Consider the following 27525-nt stretch of genomic DNA (forward strand, 5'->3'; position numbering starts at 1 on the left):
CGCTGTGTGCACAGCCCAGATCCCTGTACCTGCCTGCTACAACCTGGCCTTTACCTGCAGCAGACGGGGGTGAGGATACCATGGGTCTGGAATCACCTCCACCTGTGTGCAAGGTGCCTGCTACAACCGACGACAGCCGCGCTGTCAACAGCCGCTGTGCGACCTGTGCTCTGCTGTAGTCATCCCACATTAACCCTTTCTCACTCATTACATCATCGTGGTAGATAGTGTACATATCTATATTTTTTTACACTCTCATTTGCACGTTGCATTTTTCTATTTTTTTTTTAAGCTTTCGACAGTTTTTCAAAAACACGGTAAAATTTTCTTTTTTGCAAAAATTGTGGCAAAATAGCGCATCAGCTTTAAGTTTTTATTTGTTGCTCACTATTATACGTAGACTGGAATAGATCTCCAGCTTGATGGGTGGAAGGTCGGGGGTTTGAATCATTTATTGAGGTTCATTTTATGTTTATGTTGTTTGTGGCTCAAACGAAAAACAATTATGTAATAGAACTGAGAAGTGACAGATCCACGGGGGCCACACCCTGAAACCACAGGGAGGAAACAACTCAGGCGTGATTGTCTGCATGTAATGAGGCCAAGACGCCCGTGGAGATGGCGAGTACGAAGTAAAGGCTTTAAGTGATCAACAAGACATGGTGATCCCAAATGTTGGCGTTCTTTACCCTCACTATCAGTTCCATCATCCTGTACGCCTATTATCTGTGCCATTATCCAAAGCATAAGCATAATCCTCCTGCCCACTGAGAGTCATTGCATCGTCCTCCTGCGCCCCGAGAGTCATCGCATGGTCGTCCTGTGCCCCAAGAATCAGCACGTCATCCTCCTGCGCCCCGAGAGTCACCGTGCTGTCCTCCTGCGCCCCGAGAGTCGCCGTGGTGTCCTCCTGCGCCCCGAGAGTCGCCGTGGTGTCCTCCTGCGCCCCGAGAGTCGCCGTGGTGTCCTCCTGCGCCCCGAGAGTCGCCGTGGTGTCCTCCTGCGCCCCGAGAGTCGCCGTGGTGTCCTCCTGCGCCCCGAGAGTCGCCGTGGTGTCCTCCTGCGCCCCGAGAGTCGCCGTGGTGTCCTCCTGCGCCCCGAGAGTCGCCGTGGTGTCCTCCTGCGCCCCGAGAGTCGCCGTGGTGTCCTCCTGCGCCCCGAGAGTCGCCGTGGTGTCCTCCTGCGCCCCGAGAGTCGCCGTGGTGTCCTCCTGCGCCCCGAGAGTCGCCGTGGTGTCCTCCTGCGCCCCGAGAGTCGCCGTGGTGTCCTCCTGCGCCCCGAGAGTCGCCGTGGTGTCCTCCTGCGCCCCGAGAGTCGCCGTGCTGTCCTCCTGCGCCCCGAGAGTCGCCGTGCTGTCCTCCTGCGCCCCGAGAGTCGCCGTGCTGTCCTCCTGCGCCCCGAGAGTCGCCGTGCTGTCCTCCTGCGCCCCGAGAGTCGCCGTGCTGTCCTCCTGCGCCCCGAGAGTCGCCGTGCTGTCCTCCTGCGCCCCGAGAGTCGCCGTGCTGTCCTCCTGCGCCCCGAGAGTCGCCGTGCTGTCCTCCTGCGCCCCGAGAGTCGCCGTGCTGTCCTCCTGCGCCCCGAGAGTCGCCGTGCTGTCCTCCTGCGCCCCGAGAGTCGCCGTGCTGTCCTCCTGCGCCCCGAGAGTCGCCGTGCTGTCCTCCTGCGCCCCGAGAGTCGCCGTGCTGTCCTCCTGCGCCCCGAGAGTCGCCGTGCTGTCCTCCTGCGCCCCGAGAGTCGCCGTGCTGTCCTCCTGCGCCCCGAGAGTCGCCGTGCTGTCCTCCTGCGCCCCGAGAGTCGTTGCGTCGTCCTCCGGCACCCTGAGTGTCGGCATCCAGGTTAATGACTCTTAAGTGCCTTAGTAGTGGGTGTCTGCTGTAGACTGTCAGGTTGAGGTTTGGCTCTTCTGTTTGTAGGGTCAGCCCTTGTTCACCTGTCACCATAGATGGTGGCTGCTGTATGTGCCCCTTTTAAGGCCTGCTGTTATCTGTAACACCTCAGAAAGCAGTGGTTGATGAGTCCCCTGTCATCCCTCCACCCAATGTTCCTGCTCCTCTGAGCCATGTGAACACACACTTATCGCCTATTGGTGGATGTACCTCCCAACAGTGAGGGCATACCTTCCAGAACTTGTCTTACTGGCCTCTTTTTTTTTATTTTTTTTTTACTTGTGTTATATGGCTTTTTCTTTTCCATCACCTGGCAACTAAACATCTAATCACAACCATTTTCTTGGTCCTCATCACCTTGCACTCCACTGTACGTTGCCGCTTCCATTGTAGCTTCTAAATTTTGTTTGGCCACTAAATTGGTCAATCCTGCCTCAAAACCTTTCTTGGTCACCACACACTAGCTACCTTCTGTCACCAGATCCTTGGTATTCTAGTAAAAAACAAGGTTGGCTCCTCAGATACGATATAATGGCCATGCACGTTCAACAAAAGATAGCCAAACTTATAAGATAGACGTAGATTATCCAACCGTTGATCAAACGATTGGTGAACTATCAGACTTCAGCCTTGCACACACATCTTTGGTGGCACTGGGCGGAGGATGGCAGATCATCTTGAGAACCTTCTTTCAAGAATAGATTGGCGTAAAGGTTTTTGTGTAAAATGCCCTATACAAGTGAGTGAAGAGTTAGGCAGTCCCATTGACTAACCTTCTGAGAAGGATCAGGCATGTTGAGTTTAAAATAAGATTAAAATAGATTATAATCTATAGATAATAATTAATAGATATTAATTAATTAGATAGATTAGATAGATTAATATTAATAGATAATAGATTAAAATAGATAAATCTCCGGGTCCGGATGGCATACACCCACGAGTACTAAGAGAACTAAGTAATGTAATAGATAAACCATTATTTCTTATTTTTAGGGACTCTATAGCGACAGGGTCTGTTCCGCAGGATTGGCGCATAGCAAATGTGGTGCCAATATTCAAAAAGGGCTATAAAAGTGAACCTGGAAATTATAGGCCAGTAAGTCTAACCTCTATTGTTGGTAAAATATTTGAAGGGTTTCTGAAGGATGTTATTCTGGATTATCTCAATGAGAATAACTGTTTAACTCCATATCAGCATGGGTTTATGAGAAATCGCTCCTGTCAAACCAATCTAATCAGTTTTTATGAAGAGGTAAGCTATAGGCTGGACCACGGTGAGTCATTGGACGTGGTATATCTCGATTTTTCCAAAGCGTTTGATACTGAGAATGAGAATGCTTGGTCTGGGGGAAAATGTGTGTAAATGGGTTAGTAACTGGCTTAGTGATAGAAAGCAGAGGGTGGTTATAAATGGTATAGTCTCTAACTGGGTCGCTGTGACCAGTGGGGTACCGCAGGGGTCGGTATTGGGACCTGTTCTCTTCAACATATTCATTAATGATCTGGTAGAAGGTTTACACAGTAAAATATTGATATTTGCAGATGATACAAAACTATGTAAAGCAGTTAATACAAGAGAAGATAGTATTCTGCTACAGATGGATCTGGATAAGTTGGAAACTTGGGCTGAAAGGTGGCAGATGAGGTTTAACAATGATAAATGTAAGGTTATACACATGGGAAGAAGGAATCAATATCACCATTACACACTGAACGGGAAACCACTGGGTAAATCTGACAGGGAGAAGGACTTGGGGATCCTAGTTAATGATAAACTTACCTGGAGCAGCCAGTGCCAGGCAGCAGCTGCCAAGGCAAACAGGATCATGGGGTGCATTAAAGGGACTCTGTCACCTGAATTTGGCGGGACTGATTTTGGGTCATATGGGCGGAGTTTTCGGGTGTTTGATTCACCCTTTCCTTACCCGCTGGCTGCATGCTGGCCGCAATATTGGACTGAAGTTCATTCTCTGTCCTCCATAGTACATGCCTGCACAAGGCAAGATTGCTTTGCGCAGGAGTGTACTATGGAGGACAGAGAATGAACCTCAATCCAATATTGCAGCCAGCATGCAGCCAGCGGGTAAGGAAAGGGTGAATCAAACACCCGAAAACTCCGCCCATTTGACCCAAAACCAGTCCCGCCAAATTCAGGTGACAGAGTCCCTTTAAAAGAGGTCTGGATACACATGATGAGAGCATTATACTGCCTCTGTACAAATCCCTAGTTAGACCGCACATGGAGTACTGTGTCCAGTTTTGGGCACCGGTGCTCAGGAAGGATATAATGGAACTAGAGAGAGTACAAAGGAGGGCAACAAAATTAATAAAGGGGATGGGAGAACTACAATACCCAGATAGATTAGCGAAATTAGGATTATTTAGTCTAGAAAAAAGACGACTGAGGGGCGATCTAATAACCATGTATAAGTATATAAGGGGACAATACAAATATCTCGCTGAGGATCTGTTTATACCAAGGAAGGTGACGGGCACAAGGGGGCATTCTTTGCGTCTGGAGGAGAGAAGGTTTTTCCACCAACATAGAAGAGGATTCTTTACTGTTAGGGCAGTGAGAATCTGGAATTGCTTGCCTGAGGAGGTGGTGATGGCGAACTCAGTCGAGGGGTTCAAGAGAGGCCTGGATGTCTTCCTGGAGCAGAACAATATTGTATCATACAATTAGGTTCTGTAGAAGGACGTAGATCTGGGGATTTATTATGATGGAATATAGGCTGAACTGGATGGACAAATGTCTTTTTTCGGCCTTACTATGTTACTATGATCACTCGATCAGTTGCTTCCCTCTCCTTATGGAAAACCTCCCATTTTCATCAACTTACGTCTGATATTTTTGGGCCTTATAGTGTAGATAAAATGGACGACTTTGGCCAAGATTGTTTGAAATCTAGTTTCTATCATTTCAACTAACCGATGAAAGACTGTTGTAGGAAAGATTTTTCTGAACATTTCCTGAAAGATCATTCGTCCGTACCCATATGTATGACTCGATGTGAATACTTTTCTGCCCAAGATGCTTGCAAGCTTTCAGGTCACAGTGGCTCCTTCTTGTAATCATGCCTGAAGAAGGAGCCACTGTGCTCTGAAAGCTTGCAAACATATTATTTTCTGGTTAGCCAATAAAGGTATCACTCCTAGAATACTTCTGTCATCATTGGGCAGAAAAGTATTCACATCGATTTTTCTGGCTAACATGGTACCACAATACAATTTGTTATTGTACATTATGGCAATGACTGAAATTCTAACGGTTGTGCTTACGAATTGATCATTTGATCGAAGATTGTTCAACCATTGACCTATTTCTATCTAATTTTGCCACTAAATTGGTTACTCTTGCTTCCCAACTATTCTTTAGTTTCCACACACTGGCCACCTCCCATCACCAGTTCCTTGGTATCTTTTTTTAGAGAGACCAACCAATGTTCTAGCGATAATATAGCTACATTTTAGGCCACATTGACCATCACAAACTTCCAGCTTGGCCACACAGTTTAGGCGACTCCGAGCGAAAGACAAAAGATGTTCTTGGGAACATTTTTGAAGAGTTGTTCAACAGTCATAGGAAAGATTTTAAGTCTATGAACAGTCGGAACATTCCTGGAAAGATTGCTTATCTAGCGTTTGTCCAATAATTTCAGCCAACTGATGATGCACCACTACTATCGTCTGGAAAGAAGTCAGCCATGTTTGAAACAGTCGGACTAAAGGTCTTGTACAATCTGAATACTCCCAGAAAGTTCAAACGTTGACCTACATCTGTCTATTTGACCATTGAATTGGTCACTCTTGCCCCAAAACCTTTCTTTGGTCACCCCACACTAGCCACCTTCCATCACCAGTTCCTTGGTGTCTTGTTTTTAGAGCGATTGTTGACTCCTCGTCTTTGTACGATGGATGTACCAACAAGCCAAAAGTAAGTTGATGGTTGACCGACTTGATCGAATGATCATCTAGCCACACACAATTTATTCCATATTTGCCTGGCCGAACATTTTAGGTGTCCCCAGGTGAATAATGGAATATCTTTTTGGGAGCATTCTTTGGGTCAAAAGATCTTTCTTAAATGAAGAATTTGGACAATTCCATTGACCATCCTCCCAAAAGGCGTTGGGGATGTTGAGTTTCATCACTCGATCTCTAACTTCCCTCTCCCCATTTATAATCATCTATATTTATGATGTTTGGGCTCATTTTATGGGATGAAAATGGATGATTATTATTCAAGGGTTTATGAAATCTAGTAGCAATCACATCGCAATAGTCTGGAAAGAAGTTGGCCACGCTTGAAACGTTATTCGACAGAAGAAAAAAGCTTTCACCCTTTAAAAGTCTGAATATTCCCAGAAAGATTGGTCGTCTGGAGTCCTTGAAGATGTAGGGCAACGAGTGTAATGTCCAATGTGGACTAAAATGTGTGCGAAACATTAGATCATCAGGGGATCATTCAACTATTCATTAACCATGGACCCACTTCAACCTTATGGACATAGTTACACTGGACGCCCTACATGACTCCTTGGCACCATGTACAGTGGGGCAAAAAAGTATTTAGTCAGTCAGCAATAGTGCAAGTTCCACCACTTAAAAAGATGAGAGGCGTCTGTAATTTACATCATAGGTAGACCTCAACTATGGGAGACAAACTGAGAAAAAAAAATCCAGAAAATCACATTGTCTGTTTTTTTAACATTTTATTTGCATATTATGGTGGAAAATAAGTATTTGGTCAGAAACAAAATTTCATCTCAATACTTTGTAATATATCCTTTGTTGGCAATGACAGAGGTCAAACGTTTTCTGTAAGTCTTCACAAGGTTGCCACACACTGTTGTTGGTATGTTGGCCCATTCCACCATGCAGATCTCCTCTAGAGCAGTGATGTTTTTGGCTTTTCGCTTGGCAACACGGACTTTCAACTCCCTCCAAAGGTTTTCTATAGGGTTGAGATCTGGAGACTGGCTAGGCCACTCCAGGACCTTGAAATGCTTCTTACGAAGCCACTCCTTCGTTGCCCTGGCGGTGTGCTTTGGATCATTGTCATGTTGAAAGACCCAGCCACGTTTAATCTTCAATGCGCTTGCTGATGGAAGGAGGTTTGCACTCAAAATCTCACGATACATGGCCCCATTCATTCTTTCATGTACCCGGATCAGTCGTCCTGGCCCCTTTGCAGAGAAACAGCCCCAAAGCATGATGTTTCCACCACCATGCTTTACAGTAGGTATGGTGTTTGATGGATGCAACTCAGTATTCTTTTTCCTCCAAACACGACAAGTTGTGTTTCTACCAAACAGTTCCAGTTTGGTTTCATCAGACCATAGGACATTCTCCCAAAACTCCTCCGGATCATCCAAATGCTCTCTAGTAAACTTCAGACGGGCCCGGACATGTACTGGCTTAAGCAGTGGGACACGTCTGGCACTGCAGGATCTGAGTCCATGGTGGCGTAGTGTGTTACTTATGGTAGGCCTTGTTACATTGGTCCCAGCTCTCTGCAGTTCATTCACTAGGTCCCCCCGCGTGGTTTTGGGATTTTTGCTCACCGTTCTTGTGATCATTCTGACCCCACGGGGTGGGATTTTGCGTGGAGCCCCAGATCGAGGGAGATTATCAGTGGTCTTGTATGTCTTCCATTTTCTAATTATTGCTCCCACAGTTGATTTCTTCACTCCAAGCTGGTTGGCTATTGCAGATTCAGTCTTCCCAGCCTGGTGCAGGGCTATAATTTTGTTTCTGGTGTCCTTTGACAGCTCTTTGGTCTTCACCAAAGTGGAGTTTGGAGTCAGACTGTTTGAGGGTGTGCACAGGTGTCTTTTTATACTGATAACAAGTTTAAACAGGTGCCATTACTACAGGTAATGAGTGGAGGAAAGAGGAGACTCTTAAAGAAGAAGTTACAGGTCTGTGAGAGCCAGAAATCTTGATTGTTTGTTTCTGACCAAATACTTATTTTCCACCATAAAATGCAAAAAAAATTATAAAAAAACAGACAATGTGATTTTCTGTATTTTTTTTTCTCAGTTTGTCTCCCATAGTTGAGGTCTGCCTATGATGTAAATTACAGACGCCTCTCATCTTTTTAAGTGGTGGAACTTGCACTATTGCTGACTGACTAAATACTTTTTTGCCCCACTGTAGATCTCTACTTTTTTTTTTTTTTTTAAAGTTTTTATATATTTCCGTTCTCACACCCTTCTCGGTGATCATGCAGAATTGGTTTTTTTTTTCCAGTTTCTTGAAATTTTGAAGGTAAAATCTTTATTAAAATTGGATTTGGTGCATTCATCTCAGTGAGATCCCCAGCAATATCTTTTGTAATTATTGTTTCCAATATCTCGTGTATCTTTACTATTGCGATCGGAACAATTTTACATTTTCTGTATCTCGAAGACAAATATTTATTTCTACAAGAGACAGGTGTTTTGTCTTACACCTCCTGGACCCCTGCCAGAGGAACACGATGCATGGGAACACGGTGTCTCCTCGGATGACCCTTTTTTTTCTGTTTATTTTTACTTTTTTTTTTTTTTTTTTGTATTTTGCTTTACTTTTTTTCATGTATGTATTTCTCCATTTTGTTTTCTATTTTTTCTTACTTTTTTACATTATTTGTATTTTTTTTTTTTACTGTTTTCTATTCCATTTTTTATCTTTATTTTAAAACTTTTCTATTTTTATTTTTATATATTTTCTTTCAGAATCTCTTTTGCTTAAATTTTTTCTCAGTTATCATTTTCTTTTATTTTTTACTTTTTTTACTTTACTGGGTTTTTTTTTTATACATTTTATTTTTCACTTTTTTACCACTCTGTTCATTTTTTTCTACTCTTTTTTTTTTTTTTACTTTGTATTCTTGTGTATGTTTTCTATTTTTCTATAAGTTCTTTCCTTTTTATTTTATTTTTAATTTGTTCATTTTCTTTCAGTGTTACTTACATTTTTCTCTTTTACTTTTTATTTTTGTTTATATTATTGTTTTTTTTATTTGTACCATTTTGTTTCAGTTTTTTTCTTGCTACTATTTTTTTTTTTTTTTTTTTTACTTTTTGTGTTTTTGTATGTTTTCTATTTTTCTTTTTATTTTTTATTTAGCAAATTGTGCTCCGTTGCCTTTTCTTTTGCTTATGGTACCAAGGGGGATAAAGGGACACCACATCAAAGATCAAGCTAGGGCCCTTGTTCTGGTGTTTTTGTTTTTTGTTTGTATTTTACCCATGAGGGAAGGACCCAGTGTAAAATCTATTTATAATGGGATCCGTCTGTTTAATTGATTGACGATCATTAATTTCGTTCTATATTTAAGTCGGCGCAGCTCAACGATTACTCCCAAGACCAAACCCAGCTGATTTTATATGTCCGGGCATGTTCCTCCCCGGTCTATAGAAACTGGTAGCCGTCACCTCCTTCATCGTGCATCGACCCGTCTCTTGTAAGGGGGCAGCATTTCTTGGTAATGAAAAAGAGACCACCGCAGCATCGAGTATTTAAGAAGGAGATTCGTGTGGGTAACGTGGTGAGGTCAAGGCCGTGTTGAACCAACAAAAACCATCCGGTCTTGTATTTCAGGTTTGTCATACACCTACAGAAAAAAAGAAAAATGCAGGAAAAATCCTCAGACCCCTACTAGAAAAATATGCTGCCGATTTATGGAGGTTTTTATTACCCCCTCCATGGTTGACTACTTGGTGAGATTCCTTCATACCGCAGCTTGGCAGTGGGAAATCTGTGTAATGGGAAGCCGCGGCTCGCAGAGGTCTCCGTGTTACAACCTGTTGCGCTGTGCACGGTGTGGGCGGGAGGCAGCAGGTGCGTTTTAATACCTGTAGGCTACAGCTAATACCAGAGGATCCATTCCTTCACATAAGGCTCGGCAGGTGGAAGGCACTGACACAGGGAGAAATAACTTAACACGAACGCTGTTTGGTCATGCAGTCCCTTATAACAGAGAAGAAATGCGTGACCGAAACGCGTCGGTGGACTCCTTTATTGGCCTCAAACTTGCAACAGGGAAATGACTCCTGGACCCCAGTTAGATCTGTATATGTCTCTGCACCCAATGTAGCTAATGTTCCTGAATCACCTCTAGCCTTACAAATACGTTCCCAGAAGCATTTTGTGCATTCAGAACATAATAGATGTAATGCATGACCGAAACGCGTTGTATAACCTCTATCTGTCATTTGCTCTGGGCATTGGGTTTAGGGCAGTTTGTAAAACTACTGATGCACAGCCAACCTCGCACATTCTTGTGAGACTATCTCTGACATGTATCATTAATGAAATGTATGACCGAAACGCGTTGACTAACCTTTATCTGTGTGCTTAGTGCATTGAGTATAGGGCACTGTGTAAAACTGCTGATGCACAGCCAACCTCGCACATCCTTGTGAGACCAACACCGGCATGTATCATTAATGAAATGTATGACCGAAACGCGTTAGTTACTGGCTGATTTTTGTTTTTTGGGGGTTGTGGGCGGAAATTTCATGCATTATTTTATAAGGAGCAGCCAGGAGAAGTTGGCAGCTTCTCACTGAGGCATTTGCAGGCATCTATTCGTTATTTTCATTGCATGGGAAAACATAGGACCGAAACGCGTTGCTTTATATGTCCACTTCTTTTGAACACTCAAGGTTTTGTAATTTGGTCTCACAGAAACATTTTCTCCTGTATTTCAGACATGTAGTTCTTTATTCTCATGGCATGGGGTATCAGGTGAACGAAACGCATTAAAAAAACAAATATATTTGGGGGTTTTTTATTGCTGAAGGTGGTGGTCCAGTGGATTTATTGGCAGAGGCTGTGAGTTCGTGTTGGACCCCAAGCATAAATCAATCAATTAAAAAGTGACATTTCTCAGTTTCGGAAACAGTTCTTATTCTCAAAGCCTGCGTGAAAAGCAGGACCGAAGCGCGTTAGAAAACTATTCTTTTTTTTTTTGTTTTGTTTTTTATAGTGAATTCGATTTTTTTTTTTTGTTTGTTTGTTTGTTTTTATGGAGGTTATGAGCAATCAATAAAAAAGGAAAACTTCACTGAAACAGTTGTTGATGCGTTTTGGTCATATATTCTCGACTGAGAGAGGTTAGTTGTACTTGCAGTCACATAAATGCAGGACTGATATGGGTTAGCTGCACTTGCAGTCACATAAATGCAGGACTGATACGGGTTAGCTGCACTTGCAGTCACATAAATGCAGGACTGACACAGTTTAGCTGCACTTGCAGTCACATAAATGCAGGACTGATACGAGTTAGCTGCACTTGCAGTCACATAAATGCAGGACTGATACGGGTTAGCTGCACTTGCAGTCACATAAATGCAGGACTGACACAGGTTAGCTGCACTTGCAGTCACATAAATGCAGGACTGATACGAGTTAGCTGCACTTGCAGTCACATAAATGCAGGACTGACACAGGTTAGCTGCACTTGCAGTCACATAAATGCAGGACTGATACGAGTTAGCTGCACTTGCAGTCACAAATGCAGGACTGACACAAGTTAGCTGCACTTGCAGTCACATAAATGCAGGACTGATACAGGTTAGCTGCACTTGCAGTCACATAAATGCAGGACTGATACGGGTTAGCTGCACTTGCAGTCACAAATGCAGGACTGACACAGGTTAGCTGCACTTGCAGTCACAAATGCAGGACTGATACGAGTTAGCTGCACTTGCAGTCACATAAATGTAGGCATGACACAGGTTAGCTGCACTTGCAGTCACATAAATGCAGGAATGACACGGGTTAGCTGCACTTGCAGTCACATAAATGCAGGACTGACACGGGTTAGCTGCACTTGCAGTCACATAAATGCAGGACTGACACGGGTTAGCTGCACTTGCAGTCACATAAATGCAGGACTGATACGAGTTAGCTGCACTTGCAGTCACATAAATGCAGGACTGATACGTGTTAGCTGCACTTGCAGTCACATTTTAGTTTTTTTCTTCTTGTGATGATTTTATGTTTTGTGATACATGCTTATATAAACGCGATTCGCAGCTTAGAATAAATAATGCATTTCCGAAACGTGCTGTCGAAAGTCTTCTCTTGTTTTGGTAGATTTTTTTTATGGATGTATGGAGCTGATTTTCCTCCCACCCTATCCGGTTTGGCAGTATTACTGTCCGCCCGCAGAGTGCGGCGATGATAAACTGGCTGATTGAGGAGGTTTTAGCTGTGTACCCGAAGCCTGGGCGGGCCGTGCTGGGCGTGTGACTGATTATTATTGTTATTATTATCATTAGACGGGTTTTGATCCTGCTGCTTTTCCGCCAAGCCTTATTAGGTGTTCCCCGTGTATGTCAAGAAACGCGTTTCCGGTGCTAAGCCATGTGATGAATCTGTGTCGTCCTCGCCCTCTGCAGTCATTTACTGCTCCATTAATCCATATATATATATATATATATATATATATATATACTGTATATGTCCTGCCTGTAAGTTGGAACTTTTTCTTAAAGGGCCCCCTCCAGCCTGTAATCACCAGGGTCGCCAGACCCCATCCCTCCCTCCTCGCTTTCGGCTCGGTGACAGATTAATTATTCTTAATAGTTCTCCGGTCGTCATTTCGTTGCTTTTTTTTTCTTCGTCCTGACTCCTCGAGCGATTATTAAGGCCCTAAATTTAGCCGCTTATTAAGTGGGAGTCGCCGGCTGATTGGCCACTTTCCCGAGGCGTTAGTGCGGGACCTTTCTGAGATAACGAGACACAGGTCCATTGGCTGCAATGATTCACCCGCGGAGGAAAATAGAACAGGGCAATCGCTTAAATTGCAATCCCATAATACACTTTAAAGGAGTAAAGCTCAGAAGGGAAGGTGTCCCTGTGCCCATATTCCTTGGCCATACATTGGGGGTGGCTTTTTCTTCTTGGAAGGAAGCCACAATCGAGTGGGACGCACCGCTCCCAGGACAGGATTTACTGAGGATAAAAAACAAAACAAAACCTGCCTTCTCGGGCCAGTCAGACAACATTTCACTCGCTAATGAGCGTCTTCCAATTTCTGGTTTTAAGAATTCTGAGGCTGCGGGGCAGATATTACCGTTCCTTTAAATGCAGGGGCTTTTCTGGGGGTTGTAGTGCTTGTCATAGGATCACTACCATCTTTGGATAATTTCATGTTTTATTCATTGAAAATAAGATAATAAAGAGATCACTGCAGGGGAATCGGTGGGGAAATGTTTCAGTAAGTGTTTAATTTAATAACAGCACTCCCTCAGGAGAATTGGGGTATTACACTATGTCTACATAGATAAATAGAATGTCTGTGCAATGCAGTGCAGAACAGGTCCTCCAGAGCCAGACTCGCCCCGGCTAAAGGGTTCCCACCCGCCATTTATTAACTTTAGATTGTCAAAGTCATGAGCATCAATCTAAAGTGGTAATTGTTACTATCAGTATCGATTATATTTGAAGCGCGTTTGCACTTTTTTTTAACATAAGATCAGTTAATACAGCTAGGCTGCCCACATTTGCCTCAGTGCATCCGAAATGCGTAACAAACCTTGCTTTAACTCAATTTTTTAAAAACATCCGGTCGTTTTGTGTACGCAGCTCCTATGCAGATCTAGGTCTCTCCATGGTATCAGACTACAAAGAAATCTTGTGTAGCCTGATCCGGCCCTTCTTTATTCTGTTGTCACTTGACTAGCTACAGTACATTATACCACAGAAGCTAATCCAAGGCCTTTTGACTGGACCCACCCGGTCACGTGGCTGGACGACGCGCGTCATGGCGTGAAGTCAATCTGAGGCCTTTGAATGGCGTCATGTGGGGCTTGACGCGTATGGTGACTGGACTAACGCCACATGTATCGGACCCCCATGTGACTACGTGGAGCCAAGTTTATTAGGAGTGATCATAACTGCCAGACAAATTTGAGGAAACCTGACCAAATTTTGCTTGTAAACTTTAGTCGTGTGTGAGGGAGAAGAATGGAGAAAGGTGGGAGTTTAAGTGAGAAACTTAATTGGGGATGCCAACTGAGTTCTGAACCTGTAGCTCTATAGTGGGTGAGGGGAGAGGACATATAGAAGCACAAGGTTAAGTATTAGGTGAAGGGTAATAGGTTTGAGCGAGCATTTCCATCATGTATCACCACTAAGCTCTGGAGCTCCACAGTGAGATGGGGAGGAACATAAAGACAAGGTAGAACTTTAGCAGAAGGGAGGATAGTTGAGCGAGCAGCTCCACAGGTAATGCCCACTGAGCTCTGAACCTGCAGCTTTACAGTGGAAGAGAAAGGAGGACATATAGAAACACAAAGTAAAATATTAGGCAAACTGTAATGGGTTTGAGCAAGCGTTTCCATCGGGGATGCCCACTAAGTTCTGGAGTTGAAGCTCCACAGTGGGATGGGGAGAAACCTAAAGACAAACATGGTAGAACATTAACAGTAGGGAGGATAGTGAAGTGAGGAATTCCACGTGTAATGCCCACTAGGCTCTGAACCTGCAGCTCTACAGTGGAAGACAAAAGAGGATATATAGAAACAAGGTAAAATATAAGGCAAAGGATAATAGGTTTGATAGAGTATTTCCATCGGGGATGCCCATTAAGTTCTGGAGCTGAAGCTCCACAGTAGGATGGGGAGGAACATGAAGACAAACATGGTAGAACATTAACAGTTGGGAGGATAGTTGAGTGAGCAGCTCAACAGATAATGCCCACTGAGCTCTGAACTTGCAGCTTTATGCTGGGAGAGGGAAGAGGACATATATAATCCCAAGGTAAAATATTAGGTGAAGGGTAATTGGTTTGAGCGAGTATTTCCATAGTGGATGCCCACTAAGCTCTGGAGCTGAAGCTCCACAGTGGGATGGGGAGGAACATAAAAACCAACAAGGTAGAAAATGAGCAGAAGGGAGGATAGTTGAGCCAGCAGCTGCACTGCTAATGCCCACTAAGCTCTGAACCTGCTGCTCTACAGTGGAAGAGAAAGGAGGACATATAGAAGCACAAGGTAAAATATTAAGAGAAGGATAATAGGTTTGAGCAAGCATTTCCATCGGGGATGCCCACTAAGCACTGGAGCTGAAGCTCCACAGTGGGATGGGGAGGAACACGATGACAAGCTTAGTAGAACATTAGTAGAAGGGAGGATAGTTGAGTGAGCAGCTCCACAGGTAATGCCCACTGAGCTCTGAACCTGCAGCTCTACAGTGGAAGAGAAAGGAGGACATATAGAAACACAAGGTAAAATATTATGCGAAGGGTAATGGGTTTGAGAAAGCATTTCCATCGGGGATGCCCACTAAGCTCTGGAGCTGAAGCTTCACAGTGGGATGGGGAGGAACATAAAGACAAACATGATAGAACATTAGCAGAAGGGAGGATAGTGAAGTGAGCAGCTCCACAGGTAATGCCCACTGAGCTCTGAACCTGCAGCTCTACAGTGGAAGAGAAAGGAGGACATATAAAAACTAGGTAAAATATTAAGCGAAGGGTAATAAGTTTGAGGGAGCATTTCCATTGGGGTTGCCCACTAAGCTCTAGAGCTGAAGCTCCACAGTGGGATGGGGAGGAACATAAAGACAAACATGGTAGAACATTAGCAGAAGGGAGGATAGTTGAGTGAGCAACTCCACAGGTAATGCCCACTGAGCTCTGAACCTGCAGCTCTACAGTGGGAGAGAAAAGAGATGCGAGCAAACTAGGAAGAACAATGCAAGAAGGTAAAGGGGAAAACCCACTAAGCCCTGAACTTGCAGTATTACAGTGGTAGTGGGAAAGAAACAAACATACGGACACATAAGGTAAAATATTAGGAAAAGAGTGGTAGGTTTCAGCAACCAGGTCTATAGCGGATGTCCATGATTCTCTGGAGCTGTAGCTCCAGAGTTGAAGAGGGACAGAAGGACTTAGACACAGGATAGAACATTAGGACAAAAAGCGGATAGTTTGGTGAGCAGCTCCATAGGTAGTGCCCACTGAGATCTGAACCTGCAGCTCTAATGTGAGAGGGAGGAGATGTTGGCAATCAAGGTAGAACAATGCAAGAAGGTAAAGGGTTTGAACAAGCAGCTTCATAGGGAACACCCACTAAGCTCTAAACCTGCAGCTCCATAAGGTATAAGCAGGTCTTCTAGATTAAAAATGCCCAAATCACCCTGAAATAAATAGAAACCCATGTCATACAATAAACCTGCCACAGCTGAGGGTTTGTTACAATGTTTTAGTCTAATCAGTGCTCTGACAGCTAGACTCATGAGCAGCCTAGATAATCTCTTCTGACATGACCGCTTGATAATATATATCCGTCTACATTCCAGGCTGGTCAGCTCACAAGACAGGAAAACATTGTAACAAATCTTCAGCTGTAATAAGTGTTAGATCTTTACAGGTGTTTATGAAATGAACAACCCCTCTGTGTAGCATTTTTCTACTCCCAGGCTCCTGGTCTCCCGGCACCGCGGTCCATACACACAACAGCAGGTATTTGTAGAATGTGCACACCGCGTTTCAGGTACTTTCCAGGAGTGTGCAGTATGTGAAGCTCGGGGTGATAGCTGCTCATCTGCATTCTTCTTACATCGAAGGCAGAACCAGCAAAAAAACGTTTACCCCACATACTGAAAACAATTTACAATATTACTCTGAAAGTTTGGGGAAGTTACACCCGCCAAATATCAAAATACACCCGCTATACTGCGGTTATAATTACTCAAAGTGTATTGTATTATAGTAGTTATATTCTTGTACATAGGAGTATTATTATAATAGTTATATTCTTGTACATAGGGGCCGTATTATAGTAGTTATATTCTTGTACATAGGAGCAGTATTATAGTAGTTATATTCTTGTATATAGGGGCAGTATTATAGTAGTTATATTCTTGTACATAGGGGCAGTATTATAGTAGTTATATTCTTGTATATAGGGGCAGTATTATAGTAGTTATATTCTTGTACATAGGGGCAGTATTATAGTAGTTGTATTCTTGTACATAGGAGCAGTATTATAGTAGTTATATTCTTGTACATAGGGACAGTATTATAGTAGTTATATTCTTGTATATAGGGGCAGTATTATAGTAGTTATATTCTTGTACATAGGGGCAGTATTATAGTAGTTATATTCTTGTACATAGGGGCAGTATTATAGTAGTTATATTCTTGTACATAGGAGCAGTATTATAGTAGTTATATTCTTGTACATAGGGACCGTATTATAGTAGTTATATTCTTGTACATAGGGACAGTATTATAGTAGTTATATTCTTGTACATAGGGAGCAGTATTATAGTAGTTATATTCTTGTACATAGGAGCAGTATTATAGTAGTTATATTCTTGTACATAGGAGCAGTATTATAGTAGTTATATTCTTGTAGATAGGAGCAGTATTATAGTAATATTCTTGTATATAGGAGCAGTATTATAGTAGTTACTAGCTATTGAACCCGTTCTACGCCCGGGTGGCGAGCATTTATATTGGTATATGGTCTCCATCCTGGTATGTGCTGCTCCATCCTGCGTCCCCATCCTGTCATGTGCTGCTCCATCCTGCGCCCCCATTCTGTCATGTGCTGCTCCATCCTGCATCCCCATCCTGTCATGTGCTGCTCCCATCCTGCGCCCCCGTTCTGTCATGTGCTGCTCCCATCCTGCGCGCCCATTCTGTCATGTGCTGCTCCCATCCTGCGCCTCCATTCTGTCATTTGCTGCTCCCATCCTGTCATGTGCTGCTCCCATCCTGCGCCCCCGTTCTGTCATGTGCTGCTCCCATCCTGCGCCCCCGTTCTGTCATGTGCTGCTCCCATCCTGCGCCCGTTCTGTCATGTGCTGCTGCCATCCTGCGCCCGTTCTGTCATGTGCTGCTGCCATCCTGCGCCCGTTCTGTCATGTGCTGCTGCCATCCTGCGCCCGTTCTGTTATGTGCTGCTCCCATCCTGCGCCCGTTCTGTCATGTGCTGCTGCCATCCTGCGCCCGTTCTGTCATGTGCTGCTCTCATCCTGCTCCCCTGTTCTGTCATGTGCTGCTCCCATCCTGCGCCCGTTCTGTCATGTGCTGCTGCCATCCTGCGCCCGTTCTGTCATGTGCTGCTGCCATCCTGCGCCCGTTCTGTCATGTGCTGCTGCCATCCTGCGCCCGTTCTGTCATGTGCTGCTGCCATCTTGCGCCCGTTCTGTCATGTGCTGCTACCATCCTGCGCCCGTTCTGTCATGTGCTGCTGCCATCCTGCGCCCGTTCTGTCATGTGCTTCTCCCATCCTGCGCCCGTTCTGTCATGTGCTGCTGCCATCCTGCGCCCGTTCTGTCATGTGCTGCTGCCATCCTGCGCCCGTTCTGTCATGTGCTGCTGCCATCCTGCGCCCTTTCTGTCATGTGCTGCTGCCATCCTGCCCCCGTTCTGTCATGTGCTGCTCCCATCCTTCGCCACCATTGTATTATATGCCCCCCATAAGACGCTCCAGTGTGTATGCCCCCGTATGCTGCTGCCATATAAAAAAAAAAAAAAAATACCATACTCACCTATCGTCCGGCTCCACTGCAGGTGTGTCTTCAAGAAAATGGCGCCGGAAAGCGCGGACTGCGCAGGCGCCGATTCCGGCAGCAGGAATCGGCGCTTGCGCAGTCCGCGCTTTCGGCGCCATTTTCTTGAAGACACACTCCGGCTCCTCTGCCTGTGACTGGTAAGTTAGAGGGCGGCGCCGGCGCGCATTAAGCGCGTCATCGCGCCCTCTGAACTGCCACAGCAGAGGAGCCGGGAGACGGAGCCGCACGCAGCGCTGGAACGGGGAAAGGTGAATATACTTACCCTCCTGGCGGTCCCTGACTCTCCGGTGGAGATCGCGGTGTGCGTTCAGTGCTTACGCATACCGCGATCTCCTGGGAGCGTCACTCTGTGGGGGCCAGACTGCGCCGGCGCTTGCGCCTGCGCAGTCTATAATGGCTTCGGACAGAGTGACGCTCCCAGCGTTATATTATAGATATTCTTGTACATGGGGCAGTATTATAGTAGCTATATTGTACATATAGGGCAGTATATATTAGTATGGTGTGTGTAATGATGGCGTTACAGTAGCTATATTGTACATATAGAGAAAAAAAATACAAAAATTGAGCTATACTTGAGTTGGTACACATGCAGAGGTTAAATGCATGTTCACATAGGCCACAAAACATTAAAACCTACAAGAGAAAAAGGTAAGCGAAAACCCTGATGTAACGAAGTAAAAAAGCAAAAGTGCATTTAAATAAGAGTTTTTAGTAATACTGTTTTTTGATTAAAAATAATAGCACAAAAGCCATCCCACCTCGTCACGGTAACTCTGATCGGGACAGTCCTACACTGTCTAATATTAAAACCTTACCATGTGTCAATGTTGACCTCAGTGTGAATAAGGGCAGACGAAAGGACTGGGCCCAACCAGTGAAACACTAGACTGGGGAAGCCTTACATAGTCTCTAGCTCAGAAACAGGGCACAGAATGCAACAATACACAGAAGAAAAAAAATCTCTCTCTCTCTCTACAGTATATATTAGTATGGTCTTGTATATAGGGGCGGTATTATAGTAGCTATATTGTACATATAGGGCAGTATATATTAGTATGGTCTTGTATATAGGGGCGGTATTATAGTAGCTATATTGTACATATAGGCAGTATATATTAGTATGGTCTTGTGTATATAGGGGCTGTATTATAGTAGTTTTATTGTACATATAGGCAGTATATATTAGTATGGTCTTGTATATAGGGGCGGTATTATAGTAGCTATGTTGTACATATAGGCAGTATATATTAGTATGGTCTTGTATATAGGGGCGGTATTATAGTAGCTATGTTGTACATATAGGCAGTATATGTTAGTATGGTCTTGTATATAAGGGCGGTATTATAGTAGCTATATTGTACATATAGGCAGTATATATTAGTATGGTCTTGTGTATATAGGGGTGGTATTATAGTAGCTATATTGTACATATAGGCAGTATATATTAGTATGGTCTTGTATATAGGGGCGGTATTATAGTAGCTATATTGTACATATAGGCAGTATATATTAGTATGGTCTTGTGTATATAGGGGCGGTATTATAGTAGCTATATTGTACATATAGGGCAGTATATATTAGTATGGTCTTGTGTATATAGGGGCGGTATTATAGTAGCTATATTGTACATATAGGCAGTATATATTAGTATGGTCTTGTATATAGGGGCGGTATTACAGTAGCTATATTGTACATATAGGGCAGCATATATTAGTATGGTCTTGTATATAGGGTGTTATGTCTGCTAATGAAAGGTGTAATGAAGGCAATCCAGAAACACAGTGTGCTTAGCGATCAGAGCGCACACAGTGATCTGACAAATACCCAAAAACAAAAGAACGAGCTCTGAGACGTGGAAACTCTGTAGACTGCACACCTGATCCTATCCTAAACACAACTAAAAGTGGCTGTGGATTGCGCCTAACCACTACCTATGCAACTCGGCACAGCCTAAGAAACTAGCTAGCCTGAAGATAGAAAAATAGGCCTGACTTGCCCCCAGAGAAATACCCCAAAGGAAAAGGCAGCCCCCCACATATAATGACTGTGAGTAAGATGAAAAGACAAAACGTAGGGATGAAATAGATTCAGCAAAGTGGGGCCCGATATTCTTAGACAGAGCGAGGACAGTAAAGCGAACTTTGCAGTCTACAAAAAACCCTAAAGCAAAACCCACGCAAAGGGGGCAAAAAAGACCCACCGTGCCGGACTAACGGCACGGCGGTACACCCTTTGCGTCTCAGAGCTTCCAGCAAAACAAAAGACAAGCTGGACAGAAAAAAGGCAACAAAATAGCAAAAAAGCACTTAGCTATACAGAGCAGCAGGTCACAGGAACAATCAGGAGAAGCTCAGATCCAACACTGAAACATTGACTAGGAGCAAGGATAGCAGCATCAGGCGGAGTTAAGTAACGAAGCAGCTAATGAGCTCACCAGAACACCTGAGGAAGGAAGCTCAGAAGCTGCAGTACCACTTGTGACCACAGGAGTGAATTCAGCCACAGAATTCACAACAATAGGGGCGGTATTATAGTAGCTATATTGTACATATAGGCAGTATATATTAGTATGGTCTTGTATATAGGGTCGGTATTATAGTAGCTATATTGTACATATAGGCAGTATATATTAGTATGGTCTTGTGTATATAGGGGCGGTATTATAGTAGCTATATTGTACATATAGGGCAGTATATATTAGTATGGTCTTGTATATAGGGGGCGGTATTATAGTAGGTATATTGTACATATAGGCAGTATATATTAGTATGGTCTTGTATATAAGGGCGGTATTATAGTAGCTATATTGTACATATAGGCAGTATATATTAGTATGGTCTTGTGTATATAGGGGCTGTATTATAGTAGTTTTATTGTACATATAGGCAGTATATATTAGTATGGTCTTGTATATAGGGGCGGTATTATAGTAGCTATATTGTACATATAGGTAGTATATATTAGTATGGTCTTGTGTATATAGGGGCGGTATTATAGTAGCTATATTGTACATATAGGGCAGTATATATTAGTATGGTCTTGTATATAGGGGGCGGTATTATAGTAGGTATATTGTACATATAGGCAGTATATATTAGTATGGTCTTGTATATAGGGGCGGTATTATAGTAGCTATATTGTACATATAGGGCAGTATATATTAGTATGGTCTTGTATATAGGGGCGGTATTATAGTAGCTATATTGTACATATAGGGCAGTATATAGTAACATAGTAACATAGTTAGTAAGGCCGAAAAAAGACATTTGTCCATCCAGTTCAGCCTATATTCCATCATAATAAATACCCAGATCTACGTCCTTCTACAGAACCTAATAATTGTATGATACAATATTGTTCTGCTCCAGGAAGACATCCAGGCCTCTCTTGAACCCCTCGACTGAGTTCGCCATCACCACCTCCTCAGGCAAGCAATTCCAGATTCTCACTGCCCTAACAGTAAAGAATCCTCTTCTATGTTGGTGGAAAAACCTTCTCTCCTCCAGACGCAAAGAATGCCCCCTTGTGCCCGTCACCTTCCTTGGTATAAACAGATCCTCAGCGAGATATTTGTATTGTCCCCTTATATACTTATACATGGTTATTAGATCGCCCCTCAGTCGTCTTTTTTCTAGACTAAATAATCCTAATTTCGCTAATCTATCTGGGTATTGTAGTTCTCCCATCCCCTTTATTAATTTTGTTGCCCTCCTTTGTACTCTCTCTAGTTCCATTATATCCTTCCTGAGCACCGGTGCCCAAAACTGGACACAGTACTCCATGTGCGGTCTAACTAGGGATTTGTACAGAGGCAGTATAATGCTCTCATCATGTGTATCCAGACCTCTTTTAATGCACCCCATGATCCTGTTTGCCTTGGCAGCTGCTGCCTGGCACTGGCTGCTCCAGGTAAGTTTATCATTAACTAGGATCCCCAAGTCCTTCTCCCTGTCAGATTTACCCAGTGGTTTCCCGTTCAGTGTGTAATGGTGATATTGATTCCCTCTTCCCATGTGTATAACCTTACATTTATCATTGTTAAACCTCATCTGCCACCTTTCAGCCCAAGTTTCCAACTTATCCAGATTTATCTGTAGCAGAATACTATCTTCTCTTGTATTAACTGCTTTACATAGTTTTGTATCATCTGCAAATATCGATATTTTACTGTGTAAACCTTCTACCAGATCATTAATGAATATGTTGAAGAGAACAGGTCCCAATACTGACCCCTGCGGTACCCCACTGGTCACAGCGACCCAGTTAGAGACTATACCATTTATAACCACCCTCTGCTTTCTATCACTAAGCCAGTTACTAACCCATTTACACACATTTTCCCCCAGACCAAGCATTCTCATTTTGTGTACCAACCTCTTGTGCGGCACGGTATCAAACGCTTTGGAAAAATCGAGATATACCACGTCCAATGACTCACCGTGGTCTAGCCTATAGCTTACCTCTTCATAAAAACTGATTAGATTGGTTTGACAGGAGCGATTTCTCATAAACCCATGCTGATATGGAGTTAAACAGTTATTCTCATTGAGATAATCCAGAATAACATCCCTCAGAAACCCTTCAAATATTTTACCAACAATAGAGGTTAGACTTACTGGCCTATAATTTCCAGGTTCACTTTTAGAGCCCTTTTTGAATATTGGCACCACATTTGCTATGCGCCAGTCCTGCGGAACAGACCCTGTCGCTATAGAGTCACTAAAAATAAGAAATAATGGTTTATCTATTACATTACTTAGTTCTCTTAGTACTCGTGGGTGTATGCCATCTGGACCCGGAGATTTATCTATTTTAATCTTATTTAGCCGGTTTCGCACCTCTTCTTGGGTTAGATTGGTGACCCTTAATATAGGGTTTTCATTGTTTCTTGGGATTTCACCTAGCATTTCATTTTCCACCGTGAATACCGGTGGAATACATACATATATTACATACATACATATATTAGTATGGTCTTGTATATAGGGGCGGTATTATAGTAGCTATATTGTACATATAGGGCAGTATATATTAGTATGGTCTTGTATATAGGGGCGGTATTATAGTAGCTATATTGTACATATAGGCAGTATATATTAGTATGGTCTTGTATATAGGGGCGGTATTATAGTAGCTATGTTGTACATATAAGCTGTATATATTAGTATGGTCTTGTATATAGGGGCGGTATGATAGTAGCTATATTGTACATATAGGGCAGTATATATTAGTATGGTGTTTGTATATATGGCGGTATTATATTAGCTATATTGTACATATAGGGCAGTATATATTAGTATGATGTTGTATATATGGCGGTATTATAGTAACTATATTGCACATATAGGGCAGTATATATTAGTATGGTCTTGTATATAGGGGGCGGTATTACAGTAGCTATATTGTACATATAGGGCAGTATATATTAGTATGGTCTTGTATATAGGGGCGGTATAATAGTAGCTTTATTGTACATATAGGGCAGTATATATTAGTACGGTCTTGTATATAGGGGCGGTATTATAGTAGCTATGTTGTACATATAGGCAGTATATATTAGTATGGTCTTATATATAGGGGTGGTATTATAGTAGCTATATTGTACATATAGGGCAGTATATATTAGTATGGTCTTGAACATAGGGGCTGTATTATAGTAGCTATATTGTACATATAGGGCAGTATATATTAGTATGGTCTTGTGTATATAGGGGCGGTATTATAGTAGCTATATTGTACATATAGGCAGTATATATTAGTATGGTCTTGTATATAGGGGCGGTATTATAGGCAGTATATATTAGTATGGTCTTATGTATATAGGGGCGGTATTATAGTAGCTATATTGAACATATAGGCAGTATATATTAGTATGGTCTTGTGTATATAGGGGCGGTATTATAGTAGCTATATTGTACATATAGGCAGTATATATTAGTATGGTCTTGTATATAGGGGCGGTATTATAGTAGCTATATTGTACATATAGGCAGTATATATTAGTATGGTCTTGTGTATAGGGGCGGTATTATAGTAACTATATTGTACATATAGGGCAGTATATATTAGTACGGTCTTGTATATAGGGGGCGGTATTATAGTAGGTATATTGTACATATAGGCAGTATATATTAGTATGGTCTTGTATATAGGGGCGGTATTACAGTAGCTATATTGTACATATAGGGCAGTATATATTAGTATGGTCTTGTATATAGGGGCGGTATTATAGTAGCTATATTGTACATATAGGGCAGTATATATTAGTATGGTCTTGTATATAGGGGCGGTATTATAGTAGCTATATTGTACATATAGGGCAGTATATATTAGTATGGTCTTATATATAGGGGCGGTATTATAGTAACTATATTGCACATATAGGGCAGTATATATTAGTATGGTCTTGTATATAGGGGCGGTATTATAGTAGCTATGTTGTACATATAGGGCAGTATATATTAGTACGGTGTATATATGGCGGTATTATATTAGCTATATTGTACATATAGGGCAGTATATATTAGTATGATGATGTATATATGGCGGTATTATAGTAACTATATTGCACATATAGGGCAATATATATTAGTATGGTCTTGTATATAGGGGCGGTATTATAGTAGCTATATTGTACATATAGGCAGTATATATTAGTATGGTCTTGTATATAGGGGCGGTTTTATAGTAGCTGTATTGTACATATAGGGCAGTATATATTAGTATGGTCTTGAACATAGGGGCTGTATTATAGTAGCTATATTGTACATATAGGGCAGTATATATTAGTATGGTCTTGTATATAGGGGCGGTATTATAGTAGCTATATTGTACATATAGGGCAGTGTATGTTAGTACGGTCTTGTATATAGGGGCGGTATTATAGTAGGTATATTGTACATATAGGCAGTATATATTAGTATGGTCTTGTATATAGGGGTGGTATTATAGTAACTATATTGCACATATAGGGCAGTATATATTAGTATGGTCTTGTATATAGGGGCGGTATTATAGTAGATATGTTGTAAATATAGGGCAGTATATATTAGTATGGTGTTGTATATATGGCGGTATTATATTAGCTATATTGTACATATAGGGCAGTATATTTTAGTATGGTCTTGTATATAGGGGCGGTATTATAGTAGCTATATTGTACATATAGGGCAGTATATATTAGTACGGTCTTGTATATAGGGGCGGTATTATAGTAGCTATGTTGTACATATAGTCAGTATTTATTAGTATGGTCTTATATATAGGGGCGGTATTATAGTAGCTATATTGTACATATAGGCAGTATATATTAGTATGGTCTAGTGTATATAGGGGCGGTATTATAGTAGCTATATTGTTCATATAGGCAGTGTATATTAGTACGGTCTTGTATATAGGGGCGGTATTATAGTAGGTATATTGTACATATAGGCAGTATATATTAGTATGGTCTTGTATATAGGGGCGGTATTATAGTAGCTATATTGTACATATAGGCAGTATATATTAGTATGGTCTTGTATATAGGGGCGGTATTATAGGCAGTATATATTAGTATGGTCTTGTGTATATAGGGGCGGTATTATAGTAGCTATATTGAACATATAGGCAGTATATATTAGTATGGTCTTGTGTATATAGGGGCGGTATTATAGTAGCTATATTGTTCATATAGGCAGTGTATATTAGTACGGTCTTGTATATAGGGGCGGTATTATAGTAGGTATATTGTACATATAGGCAGTATATATTAGTATGGTCTTGTATATAGGGGCGGTATTATAGTAGCTATATTGTACATATAGGCAGTATATATTAGTATGGTCTTGTATATAGGGGCGGTATTATAGTAGCTATATTGTACATATAGGCATATAGGCAGTATATATTAGTATGATCTTGTATATAGGGGTGGTATTATAGTAGCTATAGTGTACATATAGGCAGTATATATTAGTACTAGATTGTGGCCCGATTCTAACGCATCGGGTATTCTAGAATATGCATGTCCCCGTAGTATATGGACAATGATGATTCCAGAATTCGCGGCAGACTGTGCCCGTCGCTGATTGGTCGAGGCAACCTTTATGACATCGTCGCCTTGGCAACCATTATGACATCTACGTCGATACTGTGCCCGTCGCTGATTGGTCGAGGCGAAGTCACGGCAGACTGTGCTTGTCGCTGATTGGTCGAGGCAACCTTTATGACATCATCGTCGCCATGCTGTGCCCGTCGCTGACCAATCAGAGACGCGGGATTTCCAGGACAGACCGACAGACAGACAGACGGAAAAACCCTTAGACAATTATATATATAGATGGTCTTGTATATAAGGGCGGTATTATAGTAACTATATTGTACATATAGGGCAGTGTATATTAGTACGGTCTTGTATATAGGGGCGGTATTATAGTAGCTATGTTGTACATATAGTCAGTATTTATTAGTATGGTCTTATATATAGGGGCGGTATTATAGTAGCTATATTGTACATATAGGGCAGTATATATTAGTATGGTCTTGTACATAGGGGCTGTATTATAGTAGCTATATTGTACATATAGGCAGTGTATATTAGTACGGTCTTGTATATAGGGGCGGTATTATAGTAGGTATATTGTACATATAGGCAGTATATATTAGTATGGTCTTGTATATAGGGGCGGTATTATAGTAGCTATATTGTACATATAGGCAGTATATATTAGTATGGTCTTGTATATAGGGGCGGTATTATAGTAGCTATATTGTACATATAGGCATATAGGCAGTATATATTAGTATGGTCTTGTATATAGGGGTGGTATTATAGTAGCTATAGTGTACATATAGGCAGTATATATTAGTACTAGATTGTGGCCCGATTCTAACGCATCGGGTATTCTAGAATATGCATGTCCCCGTAGTATATGGACAATGATGATTCCAGAATTTGCGGCAGACTGTGCCCGTCGCTGATTGGTCGAGGCAACCTTTATGACATCGTCGCCTTGGCAACCATTATGACATCTACGTCGATACTGTGCCCGTCGCTGATTGGTCGAGGCGAAGTCACGGCAGACTGTGCTTGTCGCTGATTGGTCGAGGCAACCTTTATGAC

General features: G+C 42.4%; 1 protein-coding gene across 1 annotated transcript in view; it reads left to right on the forward strand.

Moving 5' to 3' along the window:
- The window catches only part of TBCD (tubulin folding cofactor D), a 118489-nt gene that overhangs the window by 31738 nt on the left and 59226 nt on the right, over window positions 1–27525 (forward strand). The window lies entirely within an intron of this gene.

Source organism: Ranitomeya imitator, chromosome 2, assembly GCF_032444005.1.
Source record: "Ranitomeya imitator isolate aRanImi1 chromosome 2, aRanImi1.pri, whole genome shotgun sequence".
Classification (NCBI taxonomy): Eukaryota; Metazoa; Chordata; class Amphibia; order Anura; family Dendrobatidae; genus Ranitomeya; species Ranitomeya imitator.